Here is an 11,647-nt window from a genome sequence, read left to right as displayed (position 1 = left end):
AAACGTGCATCACGTAGAGCAATAAAAACAGCACGTAAATGTTCCAAATGTTCCTCCAAAGATTTGCTATAAATCAATATGTCATCAAAGTAAACTACCACAAATCGTCCAATGAAAGCACGTAAAACTTCGTTCATTAACCTCATGAAAGTTTTAAATGCTGTTTTCCATTCATCACCCAATTTCATACGAATTTGATGGTATCCACTACGCAAATCAACTTTGGAGAATATTGTAGAGCCACTCAATTCATCAAGCATATCATCTAGCCGAGAATAGGATGACGATAACGAATAGTAATATTATTAATGCCTCTACAATCAACGCACATACGCGACGTACCATCCTTTTTCGGCACTAAAATGATAGGAACAGCACAAGGACTAAGGGATTCGCGTATATAACCTTTGTCGAGCAGTTCTTGTACTTGACGCATAATCTCCTTCGTCTCCTCTGGATTGGTACGGTATGGTGCACGGTTGGGTAGCGAAGCACCGGGAATTAAGTCAATTTGATGCTCAATCCCTCGAATAGGTGGTAATCCCGGTGGCACGTCTTGTGGAAAGACGTCAGCGAACTCCTGCAAAATGTTAGTGACAGCAGGGTGCAAAGAGGAAGGCACGTCCTCGAATGAAAATAATGCCTCTTTGCACACAAAAGCATAGCAAACAGATTTGCTAAAATCTAGCTCATCAATATCAGATTTGGTGGCAAGTAAACATGCACTTTTTAATTTAATTTCAGAAACAACAGTAGATGGTTTATTATTAGGCTTCATTTGGTGCTCAAATTCTTTTGCCACAATCTGATTTTCACTCTTATTTGTCTCCTGTTTTGCTTTATTAGCTCTATTAATATCATCTTTCAAAATGGAATCAGGAGTCATAGGAAGCAAAGTAATATTTTTATCGTTATGAACAAGAGTATACTGATTGTTTCTACCATGGTGTACAAAATTTTTATCAAATTGCCATGGTCTACCAAGTAATAAGGAACATGCTTGCATAGGTACCACATCACAATCAACATAATCAGCATATGTAGAGATACTAAAATGCACACGAACAGTACGTGTTACCTTAACCTTGCCGCTGTTGTTGAACCATTGGATGTAGTAAGGATGTGGATGTGGTCTTGTGGTGAGAGATAGCTTCTCCACCATCTCGATGCTAGCCAAGTTATTGCAGCTCCCTCCATCTATGATCACGCGAACAGAACGTTCCTTCACAACTCCCTTTGTATGGAACAAATTATGCCTCTCATTTTGCTCAGCTTGTGTAACCTGCACACTCAAAACACGTTGAGCAACTAAACATTCATACCTGTCAGCATCTTCAGGAGCCATGTATTGCGTCTCATGATCAGCATCGTCTCCACCGTGTTCTTCACGTGTAATAAGAGCCAAAGTCTCCTCATCATAGTCACTAGCGGACTCATGCCCACCATCCTCAGTAACAATCATCACACGCTTAGATGGGCATTCTCTCGCATAATGACCTCCACCCTTGCAACGTCGACAAATAATATCATGTGTTTGCCCTGTTGATGCCATGGATGAAGAAGAGCTCTTTGCAGGCCCAGAAGGTGTGCTCTTGGCAGATAGTGGTGATTGTGCCTGCTTTATTGTATCACGGTTGGAGGTGGCAGCCGACGGAGGCGCCGGTGTAGCAGAACGTGTGGAAGTAGATGATGCACGTGGTGTCCATGATGAAGGTCGACCTGCAGAAAAGTTAGTCTGCGCCAATGCCTGTCGATCCTGCACTTCACGTTCAGCTTTACAAGCAAAATGGAATAAACGAGTGATATTAGTATACTCCTTATACTCTAGAATCGTCTGAATCTCTCTATTTAATCCACCCATAAAACATGCAAGCATAGCTTCATTCTCCTCAACAATACCACATCTAATCATGCCAGTTTGTAATTCCTGATAATATTCTTCTACAGAATTTTTTCCCTGTCTTAAGCGCTGCAATTTTTGAAGTAATTCACGTTGATAATATGGTGGAACCCAACGAGTACGCATAGCAGTTTTCAAAGTTCAGACCACCAAACACATGCAAAACTAGTGAATGCACAAACAGCAGCAGGAACACGTCTCTCCTCGGGATATTGTAAACATGTAAATCGTTGTTCAGTTTCTAACTCCCAAGTAAGATATATATCAGGAACATATCTACCCTCAAATGGTGGAATATTCAATTTTAGTTTAGGGAGATGGTCATGATCTCGTACCTGAGGGTGAGCCCTACCATTGCCATTATTTGCATGTGGACGACCTGGTGGTTGCTGTGCTGGTGGTGGCACGTAGTTCTGATTTTGATTAACCTCATCCTCATAATCTCCCACATAATCATCCTCCTCCACATCAGCAGTAGGAGCCACAGAAGTATCAACAATAGCACCAGCAGTTTGGCCCGACTGAAGAGGGACACGGCTCGCTCGGCGGAGGGCTATTTCCTGACGTGGAGGTAGTCGATGTTGTTGCTGTTGTTGCAGAGGTGCGGCAGGAGCAGCCGGTGGTGGTGGTGGAAAACGCGAAAGCAATTCAGCAAACTTGTTATCGAGCTTTGTTTCAAATGTCTTCTCCATGCCATCTATCTTCTCCATGGCCTATTCAAATCTGTTTATCACATCTTGCACCTGTCCACTCATCATTTGCTGAAACGTATCATGAAGCTCCTTGTTCGTCAAGTTCTCCCAGTCAGTCTCGTCGGCTTGTGATCCTGGCATGGTTAGCAGCAATAGAAACACACAAGAATATGATCCTACAAACTACTAACAAGTGGTGGTGGTGGCGGGTGTCACAAATCCGTCAAGCAAATCTCAAATTCTTACCAGTTCTTACCCAGCAGCAGGCGGTGATCGGCAACCATTGTAGTCAAAACTCTCAAAAGCTTGGATAGAGCGATTGCCAGGGAGAGTCAAACGCACGACGTAGATGTATGTGGAGCTGGGAAGGCTTATAGTATGGTAGCAAAAAGGGTCAGCAATAATCAATTCAGAGATGCAAAGTTGAATAAACGCTCAATGACGGTACTGTGCTGGTCCTAGGCTAGACCGTGCTAGAGACGCGAGCCTAGAACACTAACAAAATCACGGCGCTGCACGTAAATAAGGGAAAAGCACACTCTGGAACTCTTTTTTTTGCTCTTTTTTTTGCGCTCCTCTTTTTTTTGTGAAAAATCACTATAATGGCGAGTGTCTCAAAACTCTTCCCTCGTCAAACTGATAGGATGGGCATGAAATTTTTTTTCACTTTTTTCGGAAATCAGGGCAGCGACGACGAAAAAGTGTGACAAAAAATCACTATGATGGCACGTGGCTCAAAAGACTCAGAAAAGCCTGAAAATAGGATAGGGAAAAAAATTGCCCGTGAAAATTTTGGCCTAAAAACTGCCTGGGGGTCTCCAGACTCTTTTTTTTCCGATACCTACGCAGGCAAGGAAACACGAATCAGAATTTAGATTGATCTCAAGAACAAACCTAATATGAGAAGAACTCGGATTGGTGGTGGATATATGGTTGTGGTATATGGCAGCGGTGGTGGTATATGGTAGCGGTGGTGGTATATGGATACAGATTGGTGGTGGTATATGGATACGGATTGGTGGTGGTATATGGATATGGATTCAGAGCGGTGGCGGATAAGCAAAAGTGGTAGATGGGCGATGATGATGGTGCGGCGGCGGCGTGACAACTTATGACCAGAACTCGAAACTCTAAAAGACTAGACTCTAAGACCAGCAACTTGACACGACGATGCAACCGCAAATTCAACAAAGCAAAAACCCTAAAAAGATTATGCAAAGGCTCAGATTGGTTCGGATATGATGAACTAACCCTATTTTTTTTCTGGCTTTTTCGTGGACTGTAGGTATGAAGAACAGACTCGATCTAATCTACGAAAAACTGTAAAATATCACCGAGCAACCTGGAAATTTGATACCACTTGATAGAGGCAAAGGTGTCCCGATGTTTCGATGAGATGGTGGCTATCGTTTTCTGTGGGAGTCGACCTTGACCATCCGACTACGAACGTGCGAGACGTCGCGCCTTAGCAATCGCTAACCCAACTTCTGAGGGTTATTGACCACGCCGGAGCACGATCAACCTGACCACGAGGGTCTGTTTCCTGCGAGCAAACGAAGAACAAGAAAGAAACTAAGATTGCAATCGGGATATTGCGAATATAAGATGAAAGCTTTATTGATCAAGGTGGGGTTCTGTGACGTCTTGGTCTGGTCGTTGGACACAAACGAAGTACGCGAAGTTGCAGCTATGGCGAACTTTTAATCTAAACAAAACCCAAAGTCTAAACGACGCCCTAAGGGCTGTATATATGGAGGAAGAGGGGGGGAATTTCGTGGCCCTTGAGGGTGGGGTCCGAAACCAACCCTAACTCTTGTTTCCCCACACATACGGACTCTAAAAATAGCCTATACTTAAGTATTTCGAAATTACATGGGCCTGGCCCATTAATAAGGTGACGCAGCACCTAGAATAGCCTATGGACGAATATTATGAAGTGGCATCTTGTATATTTCGTCCAAGGCTTCATGCACTCCTTATGGCGGCTTCAAAGTCCTGAAATCATCACTTGTAACTCTGTTCTTGATCCCCTTGCGCATGCCATCAACTCCATGCGTGTTCTTGCTCCAATGTTCATCCTTCTCCAAGCTAGGCCCTTCATTTGTGAGCAAAACAAATGTATCCAATTTAGGCAGCATCATAATCTCATGAACATTAGAATCATTACCAAGAAACGAAAGTACCTGGTAATTTAATTGGCGTGCGCGAGCTCTAGTAATTGGTCCAGTATATGTAACAGTAGGGGCTGTGGGTGTAACAATGGTATTGATGTCCTCATCAGCGGTGCCCCCCTCCACCATAATCCACCTCGGTCATATCGTAGAGGTGCTTAGGAGAAGCCCTGTGTCGGTAGAACATCATCATCGTCACCACGCCATCGTGCTGACGAAACTCTCCCTCAACACTCGGCTGGATTGGAGTTCGAGGGACGTCATCGAGTTGAACGTGTGCAGAACTCGGAGGTGCCGTGCGTTCGGTACTTGATCGGTCGGATCGTGAAGACGTACGACTACATCAACCGCGTTGTGCTAACGCTTCTGCTTTCGGTCTACGAGGGTACATGGACAACACTCTCCCCTCTCGTTGCTATGCATCACCATGATCTTGCGTGTGCGTAGGGAAATTTTTTGAAATTACTATGTTCCCCAACAGTGGCATCCGAGCCTGGTTTTATGCGTAGATGTCATATGCACGAGTAGAACACAAGTGAGTTGTGGGCGATATAAATCATATTGCTTACCAGCATGTCATACTTTGGTTCGGCGGTATTGTTGGATGAAGCGGCCCGGACCGACATTACGCGTACACTTACGCGAGACTGGTTCTACCGACGTGCTTTGCACATAGGTGGCTGGCGGGTGTCAGTTTCTCCAACTTTAGTTGAACCGAGTATGGCTACGCCGGGTCCTTGAGAAGGTTAAAACAGCACCAACTTGACAAACTACCGTTGTGGTTTTGATGCGTAGGTAAGAACGGTTCTTGCTAAACCCGTAGCAGTCACGTAAAACTTGCAACAACAAAGTAGAGGACGTCTAACTTGTTTTTGCAGGGCATGTTGTGATGTGATATGGTCAAGACGTGATGAGATATAAGTTGTTGTATGAGATGATCATGTTTTGTTGAAGTTATCGGCAACTGGCAAAAGCCTTATGGTTGTCTCTCTATTGCATAAGATGCAAGCGCCAAATAATTGCTTTAGTTTATCGCTATGCGATAGCAATAGTTGCAAGAGCAATAGTTGGCGAGACGACCATGTGATGACACATTTATATAGATCAAGATGATGGAGATCATGGTGTCATGCCGGTGACGATGGAGATCATGACGATGCTTTGGAGATGGAGATCAAAGGCACAAGATGATGATGGCCATATCATGTCACATATTTTGATTGCATGTGATATTTATCTTTTATACATCTTATTTTGCTTAGTTCGGCGGTAGCTTTATAAGACAATCTCTCACTAAATTATCAAGGTATAAGTGTTCTCCCTGAGTATGCACCATTGTGAAAGTTCTTCGTGCTGAGACACCATGTGATGATCGGGTGTGATAGGCTCTACATTCAAATACAACGGGTACAAAACAGTTGCACACGCGGAATACTCAGGTTAAACTTGACGAGCCTAGCATATAACAGATATGGCCTCGGAACACGGAGACCGAAAGGTCGAGCGTGAATCATATAGTAGATATGATCAACATAGTGATGTTCACCATTGAAACTACTCCATCTCACGTGATGATAGGACATAGTTTAGTTGATTTGGATCACGTGATCACTTAGAGGATTAGAGGGATGTCTATCTAAGTGGGAGTTCTTAAGTAATATGATTAATTGAACTTTAATTTATCATGAACTTAATCCTGGTAGTATTAGCATATCTATGTTGTAGATCAATAGCTCGCGTTGTTGCTTCCCTATGTTATATATATGTTCCTAGAGAAAACTAAGTTGAAAAATGTTAGTAGCAATGATGCGGATTGGATCCATGATCTGAGGTTTATCCTCATTGTTGCACAGAAGAATTATGTCCTTGATGCACCGCTAGGTGACAGACCTATTGCAGGAGTAGATGCAGATGTTATGAACGTTTGGCTAGCTCAATATGATGACTACTTGATAGTTTAGTGCACCATGCTTAACAGCTTAGAATCGTGACTTCAAAGACGTTTTGAATGTCATGGACCATATGAGATGTTCCAGAAGTTGAAGTTAATATTTCAAGAAAATACCCGAGTTGAGAGATATGAAGTCTCCAACAAGTTCTATAGCTAAAAAGATGGAGGAGAATAGCTCAAGCAGTGAGCATGTGCTCAGATTGTCTGGGTACTACAATCGCTTGAATCAAGTGGGAGTTAATCTTCCAGATAAAATAGTGATTGACAGAATTCTCTAGTCACCATCACCAAGTTAGTAAAACTTCATGATGAACTATAGTATGCAAGGGATGATGTAAACGATTCCCGAGCTTTTCATGATGATGAAATCGATGAAGGTAGAAATCAAGAAAAATCATCAAGTGTTGATGATTAACAAGACCACTAGTTTCAAGAAAAGGGCAAAGGGAAAGAAAGGGAACTTCAAGAAGAACGGCAAGCAAGTTGCTGCTCAAGTGAAGAAGCTCAAGTCTGGTCCTAAGCCTGAGACTAAGTGCTTCTACTGCAAAGGGACTGGTCACTGAAAGCGGAACTGGCCCAAATATTTGGCGGATAAGAAGGATGGCAAAGTGAACAAAGGTATATTTGATATACAGATTATTGATGTGTATTTTACTAGTGTTCGTAGAAACCCCTCGGTATTTGATACTGGTTCAGTTGCTAAGAGTAGTAACTCGAAACGGGAGTTGCAGAATGAACAGAGACTAGTTAAGGGTGAAGTGACGATGTGTGTTGGAAGTGGTTCCAAGATTGATATGATCATCATCGCACACTCCCTATACTTTCGGGATTAGTGTTGAACCTAAATAAGTGTTATTTGGTGTTTGCATTGATCATGAATATGATTTGATCATGTTTATTGCAATACGGTTATTCATTTAAGTAAGAGAATAAATTGTTGTTCTGTTTACATGAATAAAACCTTATATGGTTACACACCCAATGAAAATGGTTCGTTGGATCTCGATCGTAGTGATACACATATTCATAATATTGAAACCAAAAGATGCAAAGTTAATAATGATAGTGCAACTTATTTGTGGCACTGCCGTTTAGGTAATATTGGTGTAAAGCGCATGAAGAAAATCCATGCTGATGGGCTTTTGGAATCACTTGATTATGAATCAGTTGATGCTTGCGAACCATGCCTCATGGGAAAGATGACTAAGACTCCGTTCTCCGAAACAATGGAGCAAGCAACAGATTTGTTGGAAATCATACATACTGATGTATGTGGTCCGATGAATATTGAGGCTCGCGGCAGGTATCATTATTTTCTGATCTTCACAGATGATTTGAGCAGATATGAGTATATCTACTTGATGAAACACAAGTCTGAAACATTTGAAAAGTTCAAAGAATTTTAGAGTGAAATGGAGAATCATCGTAACAAAAAATAAAAGTTTCTACGATATGATCGCTGAAGGAAAATATTTGAGTTACGAGTTTGGCCTTCAGTTAAAACAATGTGAAATAGTTTCACTACTCACGCCACCTGGAACACCACAGTGTAATGGTGTGTCCGAATGTCGTAACCGTACTTTATTAGATATGGTGTGATCTATGATGTCTCTGTGGCGACCCGACCCGAATGGATCAAGTCTACTGTGCTCCGGTGTCATCCCTGGATCAGTAATGCTGACACCACACAGTACATCGAAGGATTTATAGCAGAGTGGCAATCACACACTTATTACATCGTTGTCTCAAAGAGAACTTATTACAATAAATATGGCTTAAGGCCATCTAATAATGATAACAGCGGAAGACTCGGAAGATAAATGGGTCCATCAACTCCAACGGCGTCACTGAGTATAGAACCACGACCTAAAAGCACCTTACTCGTCGTCTGAAAAGTCTGCAACATGAAAGTTGCAGCCCGAAAACGGGTCAGCGCATGGAATATGCTGGCAATGTAACACATAGAGAGTAATGGAATGAAACAGCTATACTATATGCATATATGGCTGGTGGAAAGCTCTATGGTTGCAGTTTTGCGTAAAGCCAGTTTTTCCCTACTGCAAAGGAATAAATTTATTTAACTATCATGGTGGTTGTGAAACATCGAGAATGGTTGACAGCATTCCGATCCCAATTAAGTGAACAATTAAAACCCAACAACATTAATTAGAGTAACATGTTGAGATTCACATGATATTCAAGTACTAGATACTCAAGTTGTCCATAACCGGGGACACAGCTAATCATGATTAGTTTGTACACTCTGCAGAGGTTTGCGCACTTTTCCCCACAAGACTCGATCGCCTCCGTTGGATTTCTCGCACTACATGGTGTTTGAGAAACGGCTGACCGAGACATAGTCTTTCGGAAGCGCTAGCACCTTACGATCGGGTAGACCAGTACACCTACATCCCCTACATCTGCTAGTCTACCACTGTAAGAGCTCGCACAACTTAGTCAACTATGCCAGAGCCCATAATGGCTTGCGGCTGCACACGGAAGTTTCTAGCATGAAAGATCTTATGATCCCTTTGAGCCTGGGTGGCGGTCCAAAATAAAACAGGCAAGTCCTGATAGAAACCAGGTGCCTCAATCCACCCAGATGTGTGTTTAAGTTGCCACCTTAGATAACCATTAACTAACAATACTCACATCTGTCATGGATATCACTCACCCAATCCACGTCTACTAGCATAGCATGGCATAATAAGCAAACGTAGAAGTAGCTCCCAAAGGTTTCATAGTAATACAGGTGATAGGTACTACCTCATCTACTTCCCATCCCATAATTTAATTAGATCCTAATCATGCAATGTGAGAGGATTGATCTAATGCAATAAAACATGGGTTGTAGAAAAGGTATGATCAAAGTGTTACTTGCCTTGCTGATGATCCGCGAGACCTAGGGTTTCGAAGTAACAGGCGGCGCAATCCGGGTGATCTATCGCAGACAAACAACAAGCATACAATAAGTACTCGTCTAATGCACAGGTAAAGCTCGAACAAGAGAACGAACCAGGAAGTTCAACTTAAGAACTCCGGTTGCAAAGAAAGAAAGAACCGAACAGACGATGGAAAAACAAACGGCGGAAGAAAACAACTCGGTTCCAGCAAGTTGAAACTAGGTCAAATTTTACCGGGGCAAAACTTGTTTAAGTTGATTAGACGGAACGACGGTTTCGAAACGAAACTCCAGACGCTTGAATCACCTGATTCCGATAAACGAGCGGGAAGAAAGACTAGAACGAAGATCGGATCTGAGATCACGATCGCGGAATAAATCCGACGGAAAGGAAACGAAGAATGGTTAAACGAACGAACGTTCGTTAACCGGGAAAAATCGGTGATCACGTTCGTTGAGACGAATGGTCCGAAAGAAGAAAACCGATCTAGGGTTTCGGAAAAGAAAACCGAAACAAAGAACCGGAAAGAAACGGAAAAGAATCGGAACGGTTCTTTTAAGAAAAACCGAACCGAGGCGAGGGGTTGCGCGGCTACCTCCGGCGAGGCTCCGGCGAGGGGCTCTGGCGACGGCGGCGCAAGGGCGGCGGCGGCTAGGCGGCGGCGGCTAGGCGGCGGCGGGGCTGGTGTGGGGAGGAGAGGGGGGGTGCTTGGGTATTTATACTAGGAGGGGGGTTTCTTGGGGAGGGGGCAAGGGGCAAGGGCGGCGGCGGCCTGGAGTCCTTCCAGGACTCGGCGAGGGGCGGGGCTGGCTGGTGCGCGCGGGGAGGAGGCCGGCTGGGCCTTGGCCCAGGCAGGGCGCTGCTCTCTTTTTCTTTAAATAGTTACGCGCGCAGAAAAACAGAGAAAAGAAAATCTAAACGAACTCCAAAATATCTAAAGTAAATTTTCCCCGACTCCTAAAAATGAGTCGAACAAAATGAACTTTTCTCGGGGCCTAGAATGCAATTTTCAAAAACACGCATTTTTCCCTATCCAAATAAAATGCAAAGAAAACTCCGGCAAAAACCAAAATTTGATTTATTCATTAAATCTTCATTTTTCCTAAATTTGGGAAAAGTCATATTATTTCCTCTCTCATATTTTGGTATTGGAAAAATAATTGAAGATGAAATAAAATAAATCAAATGATCCTTTTCTCAAAATTTGAGAAAACTCAAATATGAAAATAACGAAATCTCCAACTCTCTTCGAGGGTCCTTGAGTTGCGTGAAATTTCTAGGATCAACCAAAATGCATGAAAATATGCTACGCATGATGATCTAGTGTATAACATTCCAAATTGCAAAATTTGGGATGTTACAAACCTACCCCCCTTAAGATGAATCTCGCCCTCGAGATTCGGGTTGGCTAGAAAATAGGTGAGGGTGGTCCTTGAACAAATCTTCTTCTCTTTCCCAGGTGGCTTCATCCTCTAAGTGGTGGTTCCACTGAACTTTGCAAAACTTGATAACCTTGCTACGAGTAACTCTGCTGGCAAACTCGAGAATCTTAACTGGCTTCTCCTCATATGTTAGGTCATCCTTCAACTGAATTGCTTCAAGTGGCACTGTATCTCTTAGCGATATCTCCGCCATCTCGGCATGACATTTCTTCAGCTGAGAAACATGGAATACATCATGAACTCCTGACAACTCCTCTGGTAATTCCAACTTATAAGCGACTTCTCCCATACGTTGCAAGATCTTATACGGTCCAACGAAACGCGGTGCTAACTTTCCCTTAACTCCAAAGCGCTTAACTCCTCGAAATGGGGATACTCGAAGATAAACTCTGTCTCCGGTCTCATAAACTGTCTCCTTGCATTTAGAATCTGCGTAGCTCTTCTTCCTGGACTGGGCTACCTTGAGCCTATCACGAATCAACTTAACTTTCCGTTCAGACTCCTTAATCAAATCTGGTCCAAAGAATTGACGGTCTCCAACTTCGTCCCATGACAACGGTGTCCTGCACCTCCTTTCGTATAAAGCTT

This window comes from Triticum urartu, chromosome 2, assembly GCF_003073215.2.
Source record: "Triticum urartu cultivar G1812 chromosome 2, Tu2.1, whole genome shotgun sequence".
In the NCBI taxonomy this organism is placed as follows: Eukaryota; Viridiplantae; Streptophyta; class Magnoliopsida; order Poales; family Poaceae; genus Triticum; species Triticum urartu.
Note: the sequence above shows the minus strand (reverse complement) of the source record.